At 45.2% G+C, this 18,741-nt stretch overlaps 1 protein-coding gene and 1 long non-coding RNA gene across 4 annotated transcripts in view; one reads left to right on the forward strand and one right to left on the reverse strand.

The window, feature by feature from the left end:
- The window catches only part of MRAS (muscle RAS oncogene homolog), a 55,999-nt gene extending 52,689 nt beyond the window's left edge, over positions 1–3,310 (reverse strand). The window contains exons 1-2 of one of the 3 annotated variants that reach the window (XM_042954407.1): positions 3,232–3,310; positions 2,613–2,975 (exon numbers count right to left, since the gene is read on the reverse strand). The gene's annotated coding sequence lies outside the window, so the exon portion shown is untranslated. Of the gene's footprint in view, positions 1–159; positions 327–2,174; positions 2,277–2,612; positions 2,976–3,231 lie in introns of those variants that run through there. The other 2 variants (XM_042954408.1, XM_042954406.1) reach the window with 2 other exon arrangements.
- Positions 3,311–3,381: 71 nt separating this feature from the next.
- On the forward strand, positions 3,382–4,544 carry LOC122229384. The gene is made up of 3 exons (XR_006206972.1): positions 3,382–3,462; positions 3,817–3,942; positions 4,183–4,544. It is a non-coding gene; the product is annotated as an uncharacterized LOC122229384 (long non-coding RNA).
- Positions 4,545–18,741: the final 14,197 nt, after the last annotated feature.

Below are 18,741 nucleotides of genomic sequence, written 5' to 3' on the forward strand. Positions count from 1 at the left end.
ACATACGTATGATTTGTACAAACTATACAACGCTCACGAACAGGTATATTTTCAATCACTTGCAGGAGGAACACTCCATCGGGGCACACGTTTCATGGGCAGAACTGATTACAGGCAGCGTAAAATATAAAACGAAGGTCACACTTCCTGAGAACTCACTTGATCCAGCAGGCTGGTCAACATGCAAATCTGACTGACATGAGGACCAGTCACCCCAGGAGCTAGTGTGGTTCATCACAGTCTGGTAGTCCTCCCTGGTTCCAGGTGATCATCAAACTCGGGCACCAGCCCCAGAGATTTGTCACTTTGTGAGCAGCTCAGATCAACTGAAAGTGTGAAATACCTATGGTTAGAGCTAATAATAGACTAAAAGTTATACCTGCCACAAAAATGTCTTCTGTAGGCGAAAGTATGAGTTGTGGAAAATGCAAAGTGCCTTTTCCCAAAGCAAAGCAGGCAAGCCTGGAAGCCTCACCAGGGTTCAGCAAGGAGCTCTGACCCTCCTCTCCAGAAAGAAATGTTGAGGCCAGGGGTGGGGGTGGGGGCAGTTTCTGCTCCAGCACCCGGCATACCCAACACCACTGGCCTTCAAAGAGGCTGGGAGACCTGGCATCCTTGAAAACCCCAGAACATCAAAGCCTAATACCTCTTGACCTGGCAGAGAAAGTACAAAACTACACCATAAACCGCAGACAGAGAAACTCACTGGCTGCTGGGAGCGAGAACAGATTCAAGGTTGAAAAACATGGCCCCAAACATTTTCAGCCCCAGTCAGCAGGGACACGCAATTTACAGGAAATTAGGAGATTTATAAAATGTTAGCCAGCTGGAGTTTCTTCCCTGGGAAGAGAAGCAGGAGAAACTCTTAAAAACTGTCTCGGTGAAGTACTGTGCTCACTGCAAAGCCCCTGACACGTGTCAGTTATTAATACCAACAACTCACCACCCCACACTTCAACCTGTACTTGGCAACAGGCTGTACCTGGAGCCCTAAAGCCGGGGACAGCCAGACCCTCAGAAGAGGGGCCTGAACAGCCACATGGTCTCTAGATAGGATCCTGGGCAAGTTACTGATAACTTTCTAGCCACAGCTCCTCATGAGCATATGGGGATTACAATAAAACCTCAGGCAGAGTCTTGTCAAACGATGAGAAAACACACCCTGGTCAAGTGCCTGGTCTGTGTGAGCCCTGCTGGCTGCTACTATTGCAATGGGGCTTCAGGGTTTTAAGTCAGATTTCCTTATTACTCTTTTGAGGCTAGAATCCTGAGCCTTGTCACTCATTCTCTCTGGTCAGGTCCAGGACAGAGTGTGCGTCTTGGAGAGGCAAGAACCATTTAACCCACGAGGTTAGGTACCAGCAGGAGCCCATGGGGGGAGGAAGGGGAATCCCAGAGCTCTGCCAACCTAAGAGGCGGCCCTTGTCTCTCTCTCTCCAGACTCGGCTTTCTCCACGGCCAGCATAGACCTCAGTTCCAGCCACAGAGTTGAACTGGATGTCCAGTGCCCGTGCTCCTACCAGGCATCACCTCTTCTAGGAGGCCTTCCCTGCCTTCCACACTGTCTGATTCCACAACCCCTGCGCCTCCCTAATCCCGTTATTGAGCACACTGCGCTGTCGCTCATGTTTTACCCTTACCTTCCCCGCAGAGCAGGAACAGGCGCTATGCCCCACACAGTGGGCACCCCAGCCAGGTCCGGTCAATGAATGAGCCGGGCCTCAGTTGTGACTACAGTCCCAAGCCCCGCGGCGCAGGGAAGGGTTGTTTGTGCAGCAGGCTGCTTTTTATTATCGAGATAAATTTGACAACACCCCTGGCGGATCCCTGCTTAACGCCATTTTAAAGGGGGAGAAAGAGTACCCCCCCCACCCCCGCCGCCCACCTCCCCGCGGGTCCTCACCCAGGCAGACCAGAAATCCTAGGGCGGTTCCGTGAAAGGGGCTCCCTGGGCGGCGGACAGGCCCTCCCCACTGGGGTCTCTATTGTGGCGGATTTCTCGCTCGCACAGCGTTATGCCGGAGCCTGCGGTGGGAGCAAAAGGCCACTCCCCGCCAGTACCAGGGCTCACGCCGCGCGTGGGGAGCGCCGCAGGGCCCGGGGGGGCAGCCACACCTCCCGCCCGGAACAAAGCGCCGGGCCCCCTCCCCGCCCCGGCGGCTGCGACCACTCACCGCGCGCTCCAGCCCAGGCTCGGCTCCGGCCCTCAGGCCGCCGCCTCCATGCTCGCGCGGCGGAGGAGGCAGCGCCGCGCCCGCCCGGCCCCACTGCCGCCGGACTGGCGGCTCCCGGCCCGCCGGCCCTCCGGCCGCTCCGGCCCGTCCCCGCCCCGGCGCCTCCTTAAAGCGACCGCGCAGCCCGCGCGCGCCCCGAGCGCCTGGCGCGCCGCGCATTCCTTATATTGCAACAGCGCCTGCTAAAAATAGAGCGCCGCTGCGGGCGGGGTGGGGGGGGCCGCGCCGCGACCCCGCCGCCCCCGCGCGCACCCGGGCCCCCGGGACGCGCGGCTAGCGCAGTCCGGGCCACTAGCGCCGACTCCCGCGGCAGGCTCGGCGGGGGGCAGGGGGGCGCGCCGCCGCCTTCCCCGCACCCCCGCGCCCCCGCGCCCTTACCCGGTCAGACCCGCGGCGCCGCGGGGCTGGCGTTAAGGTGGACGCGGAATGGGAATTCGCCCGGGCCTCTTTAAGAGCCTCTGCGCCCCAACCTCTAAGTCTCCGCTCCGGCCGGGCCAACTTCTGAGCCTCCGGACGCCTCCGCAGTTCTTAGCGATACCGGCCGCCACCTCCACAGCCTTCGCTTCGAATCCCCGGACGTGTCTCTTCCTAGATCCTCACCCGGCGCCTCTTCCCGCAGGCCCTCATGGTGCACCATTCCTGGGCCCAAAGTTCGTTGGGATGGATGCGACGGGCTCAGGACTCGCGCTCCATTTTATTGTTTCAGTTCGGCTAAGTCCTCGCCATCAACGACATTTTTTCCTTATTTTAAAAAATGGAATATAATTTAAAAGTGTACAATGACGTGGTTTTTAGTAGATTCGCAAAGTTGTGAAACCGTCACCATTATTTAATTCCAGAACATTTTCATCCTTCCCCCCCCCCAAAAAAAAAACCCCCTCACCCATTGGCAGACACTCCCCATTCCCCATCCCCCCCAGTCTCTAGAAACCACTAATCTACTTTCTGTCCCTATGGATTTGCCTATTCAGGACATTTCATAGAAATGGAATCATACCACATGTGGTCTTTCGTGACGGCTGCTTTCACTCAGCGCTATGTTGTCAAGGTTCATCCATGACGCGGCACGCAGCAGCTCATTCTTCTTCTGGACAGAAAATATTCCATTGTACGTAGACACCGCGTTTTGTTTATCCATTTCCGGTGACGGACAGTAAGGTTGGTTGTTCTTTTTGGCTATTGTGAATGAAGCTCCTGTGAGCGTTCGTGTACAAGTCTTTGTATGAACGTATGTTGTCCATTCTCTTGGGGGATAAACCTGGGGGTAGAACTGAGTAGAACTGAAGTAGGGGTAGAATTGTGGGTCATATGCTTAGCTATGTCGAACTTTGTGAGGGGCCCTCAAACTGTTCTCCAGAGCAGCTACACCACATTCCGACTCCGACCAAGGATGACGAGAGGACCGATGTCCCTACATCCTCACCAACACTTATTATTGTCTTTTTGATTATAGCCATCCTAGGGGGAGTGAGGTGGTACCTCAATGTCATTTTGATGATTGGTATCAATTTTGAAGACCTTTTTTTTTTTTTTTTTTGTGGGTGGACCTTGATGATGACCTGGAACCACTTGACACAACCAGGGAACCCATCTGCTTGTCATTTTGAGAGCTTCACTGTCTACCCCAAGCGTAAGAGGAGCTTCCTGCAGAGTCCTTCATGCCATACTGGGGCTTCCAATCCGATGCGGGTTTTGACTGGCACCCCAGGTACCGTGCCGCCATTTGGTGAGAGCTGTTGTGTCCCTGCTTCCACCTGTTGCTCTGAATGAAGTCCCTGTGGCCCCCAGGAGTCCCCATGGGGGCATGTGGATTATGAGCCGTCATGTATCTCACCTTGGTAGGGAGTAAAAGAACTGGCTGAGGAGGGGGTTGAGGGAGAGATGCTCATCTTGACTGGCTGGGTTTTACCCTGAACCTGCTTCTTCCTCTCCCTTCCATTTACCACAGGCCTTAGGGGCGACTGGCTGAGACCTGTGTATCCTGGTTGTCTGCCAGCCCCTCCTATCCCCACTCTGTCAAGAGATGTCCTCTCCTGGGCCCTGACTGGCACAGCACTCTGGCAGAAATGCCCTCAGCGTGAGCTGAGACAACACCTGCATAAGACCGAAGATTTGTCTTTATACCACTTTCACATACAAATCTTTAAAAATCTGCCTTCTCAGAAATGGAACCTAAACAGCTAGCAATCACACACAGGTACCTGGAATTCTCTAATGCAGGTTGTGACTGGGGGCTCACAACAGGGCACTTGTCCCATTTGGGCCGTCTCCTCTGTTCTTTGAACCCTAAAATAAAGTATGGTTCAGTCAATGGGAAACGGGCTTTGGAGAACAGGGTCGCTGAGGCCCGAGTGTGATAGTCGATTCATTCAGTAAATGCCGCCAGAGGACCTACTGTGCCAAGTGCTGTGGCAGAGACCCACCTCCGGGCAAACTCAGAGTGCCATCCAAGGGTAAGTGGTGTGGAAGAGAGAGGTACCAGTGCCTGTGGGAGCCCAGAGGAAGGACACCTAACCCAATGGGGGGAAAGCATGGGTGCCCAGAGAAGGCTTTCTATGAGAGGTGATGACTGAGCCAGGGCTCAAGGGACAAATAACACTCAGCTAGGCTGAAAAGGGAGAGAGAAACCTTTATATGCCGAGATATCACTGAGATGAACTCTCCAAAACCTCCAGCAGATCCGCGTGGCTGACCAGGTATGTTTGCAGCATGGTAGAAGGCCAGACTTCTGGCCAAAAACCCAGGCTGGACTCAGGCCCAAATTTCAGGCCCTGATGTCCAAGGCCAGCCACAGGGCCAGAAGCCAGCTCCTGCAATAGGGTGAAGACGAGAACCACTGGGCTGACCCAGAGCAGAACTTTCCTGCTCAGAGACACAAACAAATGTACCACATCCTCTGCGGTGTCCTGTGCTGTCCTCTCTGCCCCAAGGCTTGCTGCATGCCATGCCTCAGAGCAGACCCAGGCTGGTGCCTGGAGGTTCAGTGGGCAAACCTAGGAGGCCTGGGGACTTTGAGGGCCAGGAGCCAGCGACTTCATTGTGGTGCAACCTTCCTCCAGAACCGCCTGCCGCAGTGTGGCCCCTGGGGATAAAAGCAGCTCTGGGCCCCCGAGCACTTTGGGCCCCAGACATGGGCACAATGATGAGTCTGTACACCTCCCAACAACCTGTGCGGAAGGTCTTACCTGCCCTGTTTGGGACATAAGGAGGCACAAACCCAATCCCATCCAGCCAGTAGACTGAGAGTCAAGGTCTTCTGACCACAGAGCCTGTACTCTTGCCCTTATCTCTAGTGGCCTCAACAGGCAGTCCACTGTGTGTGTGTCTGGTGTTGGGAAAGCAGGGAAAAGGTGGAGAAGATACCAGTCTCCTCAGGCCTGTGGCTACAGTTAGATCTTTTGTTGACCCTGAAGCACCAACCATGGGTTAGGAGAAGAGCCTCACGCCACCCCCACCCCACCCCCACCCATTCATCCCCTCAGCTGACCTTTCCTCTGGGCCAAGTACAGGCTTGTATTCACTGGGCCACCCATGATATGGCACCAAGAACTACATGCTCCTCTCTCAGGGTTTTCATGGCTTGTACCAATCCAAATTCGGTTGTGTCTCATCTTCAGCTTTCCCTGCTGCCCCCTTGGTACACCCCCTCCTGCCCCAGTCCCATTAGAAGCTAGGCCTCAATCCTAGAAGGTAGGATTTTCTTCTCTGATGCTTATGGTTCCTGATGCTTGTGCTTTATCCCTCACATGGACTCCTGGCTCCCTGGGGCCAGAGGAGCAGCTTTCAGTCAATCCATGACCGAGTCATGGCCAAACTTCTCCAAAAACTTGTCCATACTCAATTCATATGTTTGTTTCTGATCATTTGTTTTTCTCTCTGTTGGCCCTTCCTCTGTTTAAACTAACGTCCAGTGGCTTTTAAATATTTTTGGCCACAACCCATAGAAACATATAGGTTTTACATGGAAAACCAAACATGTACACATACAAGTGAAACAAAAATTTAAGGAAACAATACTGATCTTTACTATATGCGACACACTCCAATCTATTCTATTCCATTCTAAACTGTTTCATTAAAAAATGCTATCAGGGTCTATTAAACTGATTTCATGCCCCATTAATGGGTTGTGACCTACAGTTTGAGAAGCATTGAACCCAGATATATTGACACTCAAGCCTCAAGTAGTGACATTACAGCAGATATTTGGCAAGAAAGAAAAGTCAACTCTAAGATTTTAAAGCAGGTAAAAATTTGAAAATAAAAGAGTTTTGAGACTCAAAAGCCTAGGAGATTTCCTCTTCTGGGCAGGATGTAGTAGGTTGTGGGAGCCAGTGCTCCTACTGTAACAAGATGAGATGAGGCTCTCCAGCTGTCCCCTCACTCCTCTCCCTGGACATTTGCCAGTTTGGGGCACTGCCTAATGATCAAGATTTGCCTAAAAGAAAGACCTATAATGGAGGAAAGAGAAACCTGTAAAGCTGTAGTGGCTACATGGGACTAGAATGAAAAAGGGACATGGAGGCCTTAGAAACACAACCAATTTTCTCCACAGAGCATTTGCCAAGTTCTGGGTCTGAATGTGCATCTAAAAAGCAGAGTGAAATCTTCCACAGTCTCACAGCACTTAGAAAACAAAGGCTTCCCAAGAAGAAAGGGCCTGCCTCAAACACAAGGCCAGCTCCTATCTCATGACGTTTGCCAGATTTTGAATCTGCAGGGGGATGGAGTCTGGATGGTCAGTTTGAGAACTTCTGAAGGGCAGAACTGAATCTCCACAGTCCTTCATGCCTGAGGGTACAGGGGACCTGCAAGGCTCTCAGTCAAAATCCACATGGGAGGAATGCGGGTAAACAGAGAGAGACTGTTTTGCAAAAGTTGAAATCCAGCCTCAATTTAGCTTAATCCTTCACTGGACTGAGACAATCATCCCTCATGGCCATCTGCTTAATGGAGGAAAGAAGGAACATTCTGTGGCAAGTTATATCATCTGGAGTCTCTATGCCTCTTACACACAATGTCTGCATATAGTAAAAAATAATGAATCAAGTGAAGAGGCAGGAGACTAGAATCAATAAGCAAGAGAAAAAACAGACACTAGAAACAGACACATAGATGATTCAGATGGCAATTAATAGACTTTAAAATAACTGTAGAAGCACTGGAACTCTCATACATTGGAGATGGAAGTGTCAAATGGAATATCCATGTATCAGCCAGAGTTCACTCAGAAACCACACAGTAATTTGGACAAGGAAATTTTGATGTAAAGAATTATTAAGTACAAAAATGGGCTACATACTAAGAGGAAAAGAGATTCTAAGGAATATAGTTACAGCAGGTATAGGGAATAGCCTCTAGTGCTGATGCAACACACCAAAAAGGAAAGACAAACTTGTATGAGGTCCCTCCTCACCTTCTACTGACAGGCTGAGGTCCACACCTTATTGGAGACAGTGTAGCCATGACTCACAGGATGACAAGTTTGCTGCGATTCCGTGCAGATGGAATGCACTGGAAAGCATTGCTCTTGGGTACTGAGGGAAGCCATCCATGGAAAGGTGCTGCACTGTGGAATCTGCTAGAAAATTTCCCACAGGAATGATGCATTCGAAAGCTAACCTCTGTGGTAGTGGGAGAAGCTGCCAGTGGAGATGTGCTGTGTGTTTCTGGCTGCCATGTGTGCAGGAACCATGTGATTCAGGGACTTGCCAAGAGAACACATCGGAACCTGGAAGAAAAGCACTTTCTCCTGCAGTGGCCTCCAGTACCATCTCCTGACAAAGCTGAACATTGTGCCAGATGGCAGAAGAGAAAGGTTTCAGAGTCCAGCTTCATTATCACAGAGCAGGTAATAAGGATGGAAATCAGCTTTGAAAAGATATTTAATAGACTCTACTAAAGCTAAACATACACCTACCATCTTTTTTTCTTTTTCTTTTTTAGAAAGAGAGTGAGCATGCAAGCAGGGGAGAGGGGCAGAGGGAGAGAGAGAGAGAATCTCAAGCAGGCCCCATGCTCATTGTGGAGTCTGATGTCCTTCCACCCTTGGATCATGACCTGAGCTGAAATCAAGAGTTGGACCCTCGACTGAATGAGCCACCCAGGCGCCCCAAACATACATCCACCTCCTGATGCAACATTTCTACTTGTAAGAATAGACTTAAGAGAAATTAGCAAATATGTTCACCAAAGAACATATGTTAGAATATTTATAGCAGCTTTAGTCATAATAGCCTACAGCTGGAGACAACCCAAATGTTTACTAGCTGGAGAATGAATAAGTAAATAAATCACAGTCCATTCATACAATGGAATACTATACTGCAGTAAATAAGAACAAAGTACTGATATAGAAACAACACGAATGAGTCTCACAGACATTATATTAAGTGAAAGGAGCCAGATGGAAAAGACAACATACATGAAGTCCAGTACTAATAAAACTATGATGGTGATAGAAGTCAGAATAGTGGTTATCTCTTGGGGGAGGGGAGTAATACCTCAAATACAAAGAAGTTCCAGAAATATTGTGTATCTTGATGTGGGTGATGGTCACATGGATATATACAAATGTGAAAGTTCATCAAATTATGCATTCATGATTAGAACACTTTATGCATTTCACTGCATATGTGTTATACTTGGAAAATTCAAAATATCCTCACTTAGATTACTATGTTGAATAAAATAGAAGAAGAGGTATGTAAACTAGATAAAAGGAAAGAAAATGTCACCAGATGAGTGGACTCTACAAAAAATAAAAATGGAAATAAAATGCACACTCTAGAACTTATACTAACTGAAGTCAAGAACTCATCGGATCAGTTTAATAGCAGATTGAACACAGCTGAGCACAGGATTGCTGAACTTGAAGACAAATTTAAAACTACAGTGAAACAAAAGTTGAGGAAAAAAGACCCAGAGAAAAAGAGATATTAGCATAAAAGATAAGCAGGACACAGTCAGATGTCTAACATTCATATCACTGGAGTCCCGGAAGGAGAGGAGAGAGAGAATGAGACAGATGCAACAGTCAGAGAGATAATGGCAAAAAGTTTCCAGCCAGTGAAAGACATTAAATTCATAGATTCAGGGGGATTGGTGAATCCCAAAAGGGCAAGCACAAAGAAAAGTACATGTAGACACATCAGAGTTAAACTGCTGAAAACCAGGTAAAAAATAATTTTTTTAAGCATCAGATACCTTTCTTCAGAGAGAAAAATCTTTTATGAACATGTCCTGGAGCTGAGAAGAAGCTGAACTTGAGCTTGGGTGAGAGCCATGCCCCACGACACCAATGCTATGGCCTCGCCTCTCAACAGGAGACATTCTGCACCTAGGAGCCTGAGACCAGCATCCTGAGCATCTTGCCTCATGAATCACTCAACCCCAGCTTGCCAAACAGTGGAAAAATGATCATCCTTTGTAGCCACACGTTTTCATGTGTCTTCGTGTTTGAAACATTGTGACACCAAGTCAGAGAAACACAAATTGCCTGGATTTTGAACCTGGAAGGCAGGATTTGCTCATTTCCATTTAGCCCCATTTTCTGAAGTCCAATTACCATTACCCTTGCTGACAAACAAATTCAAAAACATTTGAATCCTTGATGGTTAGAATTTTATTTTACTTTATTTTTTTAATGTTTATTTATTTTTTGAGAGAGTGATAGACAGAGTGCAAGGGAGACCCAGAATCCGAAGCAGGCTCCAGGCTCTGAGCTGTCAGCACAGAGCCCAACGTGGGGTTCGAACTCATGAACTGGGAGATCATGCCCTGTGCCAAGGTTGGATGCTTAACTGACTGTACCACCCAGGGGCCCTGATGGTGAGAATTTTAAAACACTGTTTTTTTTTTTAACATTTTGTTTGTTTTTGAGAGAGAGACAGAGAAAGAGAGAGAGAGAGAGAGAATGTAAGTGGGGGAGGGGCAGAGAGAGAGAGGGGACAGAGGAGCCAAAGCAGGCTCTGTGCTGATGGTAGACATTCCAGTGTGGGGCTCAAACTCAGGAACTGTGAGATCACAACCTTAAGCCAAAGTCAGACGCTTAACCAACTGAGCCACCCAGGAACCCAAAAACATTATTTGCACATTAAAACAAATATGGATATTGTATGTAGTCTTTGAAAATATGCACACATCTTTAAGATAAATCTTAGCAAAGTTTAGAGAACCCAGAAGGGCATTGAGCAGTATGCCCTCACTGGGACAGTCATTTACGAAGCTTCAGGGGACACACTGAAGGAGCAGAGTCTTTAGTATTGAGATCTGTGTGGCTGACTGAGATCCAGATCTGCCTCACAAGCTTCTTTTGTCTGCCCAAAAAGATGGGCAAGGAGTTCTGTTCTAATGAGAAGTTAGACAGGAAATAGGTCCTGCTCTCTAGTCTCCCAGGACAGCCTAAACAATCAAGGGGCAAAACTCATTACCTCTTTGGAGGTGTCAGGAAGTATGAAGGTCTGAGATTTTAACCTACTTGGAAGATAACAAGTTATCTTTCCATTGCCATATGGATATTGACAGAAAACATGAAACTCCTGGGTCAGAGGTAAAGGCTAGGTTTCTCCTCGCAGTTATAGTAGTCATCAGGATATTAGCATTTTTGCACAGGATTCCGGAACCTCTATTCTCAGAGGACAATACAAAGAGGGCCAGGTACACCTGCATGTGAAGTGGGTTGTGTTATAGAAGAACCCTGAGCTTCAGGGAACAAGCTTTTAACTGGAGAGTAAATATGCTTGCTATAGATGGAGACGTGACCTCTACCTTCCAAGGCTATAAGCAAACCTGCCCTTTGTTTTAGAAGGAGATGCTCTCTCTATCTTTCAAGGCTGTTCACTGTGTAAATGTTCCTGAAAAGAAAGCTGAGAATAAGGGCAGTGAGTGCCTCTGCTTGCAAAGTGTGCAGCAACATGAAAGACAGTTGGAGGAACGCCACTGACAGGAACCTGGGATCAGATGGCTGTTCGTGGTGCAGATGTCTCCTTGCTGTCTCCTCTAACCTCTGGATAAGCCTGAGTGGTAGGTAGCACAGGGCTCATTAGTCCTGCTCATGAGCAAAACCTGAGGGTCTATGGTAAGAGTCACTAGGAAGTAGCTGGGACAGCCTGCCCTATGGGGACTCACAATATAGATAGCAGTTGGATGGGACTACCCAGTGACTGCTACAACATGAAAAATTCTAAGAGTCTGATGCAGGTTGGTGGCCTCAGAGACGGGTTGTTTCCATTTTGTGGCTCAAAGGCTTGTTTTCAAAGTCAGTCTCACAATCCACAAAAAATAATTGAACTAATAGGTGAGTTTATCAAGGTCTCAGAATACAAGGTCGACATACAAAACCCAGGGGCACCTGGGTGGCTCAGTTGGTTAAGCGTCCGACTTTTAGTTCAGGTCATGATCTCCTGGTTGGTGAGTTCGAGCCCCACACTGGACTCCACACTGACAGGGTGGAAGCCTGCTTGGGATTCTGTCTCTTTCCCTCTCTCTCTGCCTTTCCCCTACTTGTGCCTTTTCTCTGTCAAAAATAAATAAGTAGGGGTGCCTGAGTGGCTCAGTTGGTTAAGCCTCTAACTTCGGCTCAGGTCATGATCTCACAGCTTGTGAGTTCAAGCCCCACACCGGGCTCCGTGCTGACAGTTGAGAGCCTGGAGTCTGCTCCAGATTCTGTGACTCCCTCTCTCTCTGCCCTTCCCCAGCTTGTGCTCTCTCTCTCTCTCTCTCTGTGTCTCTCTCTCAAAAATAAATAAAAACATTAAAATAAATAAATAAATTTTAAAAATATATAGATAGATAGAAAACCCAGTGTATTTCTATGAACTGTCAGCACATAATTGGAAATGAAGTAAAAACATAAAAACAATTTTGCAATAGCATTTACAAACATGAAATACAGGGGTATCTAGGTGTCTTAGTTGGTCAAGTGTCTGACTCTTGGTTTCAGCTCAGGTCATGATCATGAGGCAGGTGAATCTGAGCCCCGTGTCGGGCTCTGGGCTGGCAGTGCAGAACCTGGTTGGGATTCTGTCTCTCCCTCTCTCTCTGCTCCTCCCTCATTCGCTCTCTCTGTCTCTCTCTCAAAAATAAATAAATAAACTTTAAAAAACACATGAAATACAAATGACTTCCAACAACTATAAATATTGCTGAAATGAAAAAGTAAATAAATGGAAAGTTGCCATATTCACAATTGGAAGAGTCAATATTATTAAGATGTCTATTCTCCTCCAGTTAATCTTAAGATTTAATGCAATCCTAATCAAATTTCCAACAGGATTGTTTAAAAAATACTAAGTGACATTCTAAGATTTACATGAAAATAGCCAAAGCAATTTTCTTTAAAAATTTTTTTTTTAAAAAACATTTATTTATTATTGAGAGACAGATAGAGAGCAGGAGCAGGGGAGGGGCAGAGAGAGGAGGAGACACAGAATGCGAAGCAGGCTCCAGGGCTTTGAGCTGTCAGCACAGAGCCCGACACGGGGCTCGAACTCACAAACCATGAGATCATGACCTGAGCGGAAGTCGGACACTTAACCGACTGAGCCACCCAGGAACCCCAAGCCAAAGCACTTTGCAAACAAAAAAACAAAGTTAGAGGAAGACTCAGTCGACCTGATGTTAAGACTTACTATGTAAGCAGTTCAGGATGCTATAGTAAAACACTATAAACTGGGAGGCTTATCAACAACAGAAATTTCTTTTCTCAGAGTTCTGGGAGCTGGAAGTCAGAGATCACGATGCCAGCATGGACAGGCTCAGGTGAAGGCTCTCTTCCTAGTGGTAGACTGCTGACTTTTCTTTGTGTCCTCGCATGGCTACCTCTCTGACCTCTTTTTATTCTTTTTCTTTTTACCCTTTGACCCTCTTCAACTTTTTCTCCAATCCCTCATTCCTGGTCTCTGCAACCACCAGTCTGTTCTTTATATCTATGAGCTTGTTTTTTTGTTTGTTTGGTTGTTTTTTTTCAATTCCACATATAAGAGGGGTCACACAGTATTTGTCTTCGTCTGACTTGTTTCATTTAGCAAAATGCCCTTGAGGTCCATCAGTGTTGTCACAAATGGAAACACTTCATCCCATTCTTTTTTATAGTTGAATAGTATCCCATTATATGTATACTACATCTTCTTTATCCATTCATCCATCAGTGGACACTTAGCTTGGTCTCCATATCTTGGCTACTGTAAATAATGCTGCAATGAACATGGGGGTGCAGATATTTTTTCTAAGGTAGTGGTTTTGTTTTCTTTAGATAAATACCCAGAAATGGAATTGCTGGTTCATATGGTAATTCTATTTTTAATTTTTTTAAGGAAAACCCCATAATATCTTCATGGTGGCTGTACCAATTTCATTCCCATCAACAATGCACAAGGGTCCCCTTTTGTCCACCTCATCACCAGCACTTGTTATTTCTTGTCTTTTTCATAGTAGCCATTCTAACAGGTATGAGGTAATATCTCATTGTGATTTTATGTATGTATGTATTTATTTATTTATTTATTTATTTATTTACTTATTGAGGAAGAAAGAGAAAGCATGAGCAGGGGAGGGGTAGAAGGAAAAGGAGAGAGAGAATCTTGAGCAGCCTTCATGCCCGATTCAGGGCTCGATCTCACAATCATGAGATCATTACCTGAACTGAAATCAAGAATTGGATGCTTAACTGACTGAGCCACCCAGGCACCCCTTCATTGTGATTTTGATTTGCATTTTCCTGATGATTAATGATGTTGAGCATCTTTTCATGTACATATTGACTATCTGTATATCTTCTTCGGAAAATACCAATTAAACTTTTTAAATTAATATTTATTTATTTTTGAGATACAGACACAGAGACAAACAGGGGAAGGGAAGACAGAGAGAGAGACACACACACAAAATCTGAAGTACGCTCCAGGCTCCGAGCTGTCAGTGGAAAATATCAACTTAGATCCTCTGCCCATTTTTTAAAATCAGATTGTTTTTGCTGTTGAGTTGTATGAGTTCTTTATATATTTTGGGTTTTAGCCCCTTATCAGATCCATGATTTACAAATATTTTCTCCCATTCAGTAGGTTGCTTTTTCATTTCTCTCCTTCAGATGGTTTTCTTTGCTGTACAGAACCATTTTATTATGTCATTCCACTTACTTATTTTTGCTTTTGTTGTTTTTGCTTTGGTGTCAAATTAAAAAAAATAATTCCAAAACCTATGTCAAGTTGCTTACTGTCTATGTTTTTTCTTAGGTTTATTCATTTATTTTAGAGAGACAGAGAGCGTGAGCAGGGGAGGGACAGAGTGAGAGGGAGAGAAGGAGAATACCAAGCAGGCTCCACACTGCCAGCATGGAGCCTGATGCAGGGCTCAAACTCACGAACCTTGAGATCATGACCTAAGCTGAAACCAAGAGTCAGATGCTCAACCGACTGAGCCACCCAGATGCCCTTGTCTATGTGTTTTGTTTTGTTTTGTTTTGTTTTGTTTTGTTTTGTTTTGTTTTCTAGGAGTTTTATGGTTTCGGGTCTTACTTTCAAGTCTTTAATCCATTTTGAGCTAATTTTGTGTATGATGTAAGATAGTGGTCAAGTTTCATCCTTTCACGTGTGACTGCCCAGTTTTCCCAGTACCATTTATTGAAGAGACTATCCTCTCCCCATTGTATATTCCTAGGTCTTTTGTCATGAATGATTTGACCATATATACATGAGTTTATTTCTGGGCTCTCTATTTTGTTCTATTGATCTGTGTCTGTGTTTATGCCAGGACCATACTGTTTTCATTACTATAGCTTTGTAATATAATATGAAATCAGGAAGCATGATGCCTTCAGCTTTGTTCTTTTTCAAGATTATTTTGGCTATTCTGGTTTTTTGTGGTTCCAGACAAATTTTAGGAAGACACATGGCAGAAAGAGAGGTAGCTAGCTCTCTGTCCTGTTCTTAGGACAGCGCTAATTCCATTCATGAGGGCTTTGCCCTCATGACCTAATTACCTCCCAAAGGTCTCACCTCCAGACACCATCCCATTAGGATTAGGGTTACAACATATGAATTTTTAGGGGACACAAACGTTCAGTCCATAACACTATACAACAGTAATCAAGACAGTGAAGTACCAGCATAAGGACAGATAAATAAATCAGTGGGATCAACTGGAGAGTCCAAAAGGAAACTCACACTTACAACCAACTGATATTTGACAAACATGCAAAACAACCCAATGGAGTAAAGCAAAGTCTTTTCACTAAATGGTACTTGCATCCGTATGGGAGGAAAGGAAACAAACTTGACCCTTACTTCACATCCCACCCAAAAAGTAACTTGAAGCAAACCCATTCATGGGCACACCCATTCATGAGGCATGTAGCAACAACAAGAGAACAAAGTATTGATACATGCAATAGATTCTCCAGGGGATTATGCTGAGTGGAGAAAAGCCAATCCCAAAAGGCTGCATGCTATGTGGTATGATCTATACATCATTTTCTAGCATGTGGCAAAATTTTAGAAATGAAGGACAGAACAGCGGTTGCCAGAAGTTAGGGACTGGGGGGAGAGAGATGGAGGAGGGAGATGGGTGTGGCTATAAAGGGCAACACAAAGCATCCTTGTGTTCAGGATCCTGACTGTGGTGGTGGATACATGAACCTACACAGGTGATAAAATTTTATAGACACACACACACACACACACACACACACACACACACACACACACAGGAGTGGAACCAAAACTAGGGAAATCTGACTAAGAGGGGTGGATTGTAACAATGTCGATATCCTGGTTGTGATATTATACTACAGGTTTGCAAAATGTTACCATTGGGGAAACTGGGCAACATGTACAAAGGATTTCATACTATTTTTGCAAGTGCATGAATCTACAGTTATCTCAATAAAAGCTCCAGTTAAAAATAAATTTGAGATGGATCATAGGCCTACATGTAAAATTTTAATAATTCCTTTCATTAGAACTTTTTTATAATTCCCAGGAGAAAATAAGGGACTGTCTTCATGACCTGGGAGTGGGCAGATTCCTTAGGAAAAGATTTTTTAAACAAGGCAAAGAAAACAATAAATATAGAATTAAAACTGATAAGTTAAATTTCACCAAATTAAAAACATGTCTGGTCATTAAAGTCATCACGGTAACTTCAAGCTGGCAGATGGGGGACGGAGTGTGGGGGAGTCCACATCTGATACTTCACCATTTGGGCTCAGAAGTAGCGCTCATCACCTCCACCCTGGCTGAGAAAAACTAATCAAATGGCTCCATCTGGCTGCCAGGAATGGCGGTGGCCACTGTGATCCTTGGCTGGGAAGCCACCTCCCAGCGATGGCCCCACACTGAGGAGAGAGGATGGCAGCTCAACAACAGCAACAGTAATGGCTTTATACTATCAAGAAAACTTAGGAGGCATTGTCTCTCTCCACAACATCCCTGAAAGTTGAGTACTCTACTTCCCATCTTAAAGTCTAGGAAACTGAACCTGAGGAAGTTGAAATAACTTCCCCACACTCACACAGCTAGCAGCTGGTAGGTCCAAGGACCCAACCTAAGTCTGTTAGACTTTTTTTAAAGTAGGCTTCACTCCCAGCATGTAGCCCAACCCAGGGCTTGAACTCACAACGCTGAGATCTAGAGTCAGATGCTTAAGCAACTGAGCCACTTAGGCATCCCACAAGTCTATTAGATTTTAATGCTCCTAGCTGCTTTCCTCAGAGCCAGTCACACTAGAGACATGCTGTCATTTATGGCAAAAGAAACCATAATATCTGGAAGCAGAGAGGTGTGAATATGTATACGCTTTTATCATCTAACGTGAAAAACCGGAAGCTACCTGGGGAAATACATACATTGGTTTGTGATTTTGCTCTTAAAGTAAGTTCATTCGTGTTTTACACAGTCACAACACAATCCTCAGTGTTTTAATAAAGAAAATGCTCCTGGTATCCAAATTGGATCACAGAAGGGTTTCCCTTGAGCAAACCATCATCTTGTGGCAATGAACATAACCGGTAGGAGTAAGAATAATTTTTGTTTGTTTTTTCTTTCTTTCAGATGCCAAAACACAGCAGTAACCTTTAAGGTTAGAAGCTTTTGCATTAAACAGAGCAACACAAAGTGCCTTCCTTAGGGCAGGACTTTTGGGCAAAGCAATCAAATCTTTGATGGATATCATAAAATACGTAAAAGATGGAAATTTAATTAAATCAAGATGTAGAAAGCTGGGGTGATCCATTTGGGGAAAAAACTGAGGTGGCCATTATTGTCCAAACTGTACACCTTATTTTGAAAGTAAAAAGGGTTGATATTAATAATTGCACAGGACAGCAGACAAAACGTCGGGGTATAAAGACATGTTGCCCTAAATTTGTCCTGCGGTTTAACTTGGCAAAGATGTGACTACATTTTATAATAGAGACCAACCAGTAGTGAGACATCTAACCCTTTCAAAAAGAACAAAAAGTATCTTTCAGTGTGCTGGCAGGAATTTGGCATCTGATTTGAATTTTATTTTGGAAATGAAGTTCTAAGGGAGATTTCAAACCATTCAAGAGCTTCAATAACCACCACTCTATGGCAACACACATTACTTGCCTTTAGTAGACCCAATTTGTAATGCTGTGTCTTACAGACACCCCTGTATAGATGTATCATAGTCTGTTTATCCATTCACCTATTGAAGGACATCTTGGTTGTTTCCAACTTGAGGTGGTTGTGAATAAAGCTGCTATGAACATTACGTGCAGGCTTTTGTGCACACCTAAGTTTTCCAATCAATTGGATAAACATGTAGGAGCATTATTGCTAGATCATATAGTAAGACTATATTTAGCTTTGTAAAAAAACCGCCAAACTGTCTTCCAAAGTGGCCGTATCCTATTTTGCATTCCCACCAGCAACAAATGAGAGTGTCTATTGCTCTGTTACTCTTCGCCAACTTTTGTGAACAATTATTGTTAGTTTTTTGGGTTTTAGCCATTCTAATACGTGTGCAGAAATGTCTCATTATTGCTTTAATTTGTAATTCCCTAGTGACAAATGTGGATGAGTATTTTGTTTTCATTTGTTTACTTTTCATCTGTATATCTTATTTGGTGAGGTATCTGTTCACATGTTTTGCCCATTTTTTAATTGGGTTGATCGTTTTCTTGTTATTGAGCTTTGTGTGTTTTGGATAACAGTCCTTTATCAGATATGTTTTGCAAATATTTTTTCCCAGTTTCCGGCATTTCTATTTAATTCTCTTAACAGTCTTTTGCAGAGCACATGTTTAAATTTTTTTATTTAAAAAAAATTTAGAGGTGTCTGGGTGGCTCAGTCGGTTGAGCATCTGACTCTTGATTTTGGCTCAGGTCATGATCTCACGATTTTGTGGGTTTGAGCCCCACATTGGGCTCGGCGCTGACAGCCCAGAGCCTGCTTGGATTCTCTCTTTCTCTTTCTCTCTCTCTCTCTTTCTCTCCCTCCCCCACTTGTGTGCTCTCTCTCTCTCTCTCCCTCAAAATAAATAAATA

This window comes from Panthera leo, chromosome C2, assembly GCF_018350215.1.
Source record: "Panthera leo isolate Ple1 chromosome C2, P.leo_Ple1_pat1.1, whole genome shotgun sequence".
NCBI lineage: Eukaryota > Metazoa > Chordata > Mammalia > Carnivora > Felidae > Panthera > Panthera leo.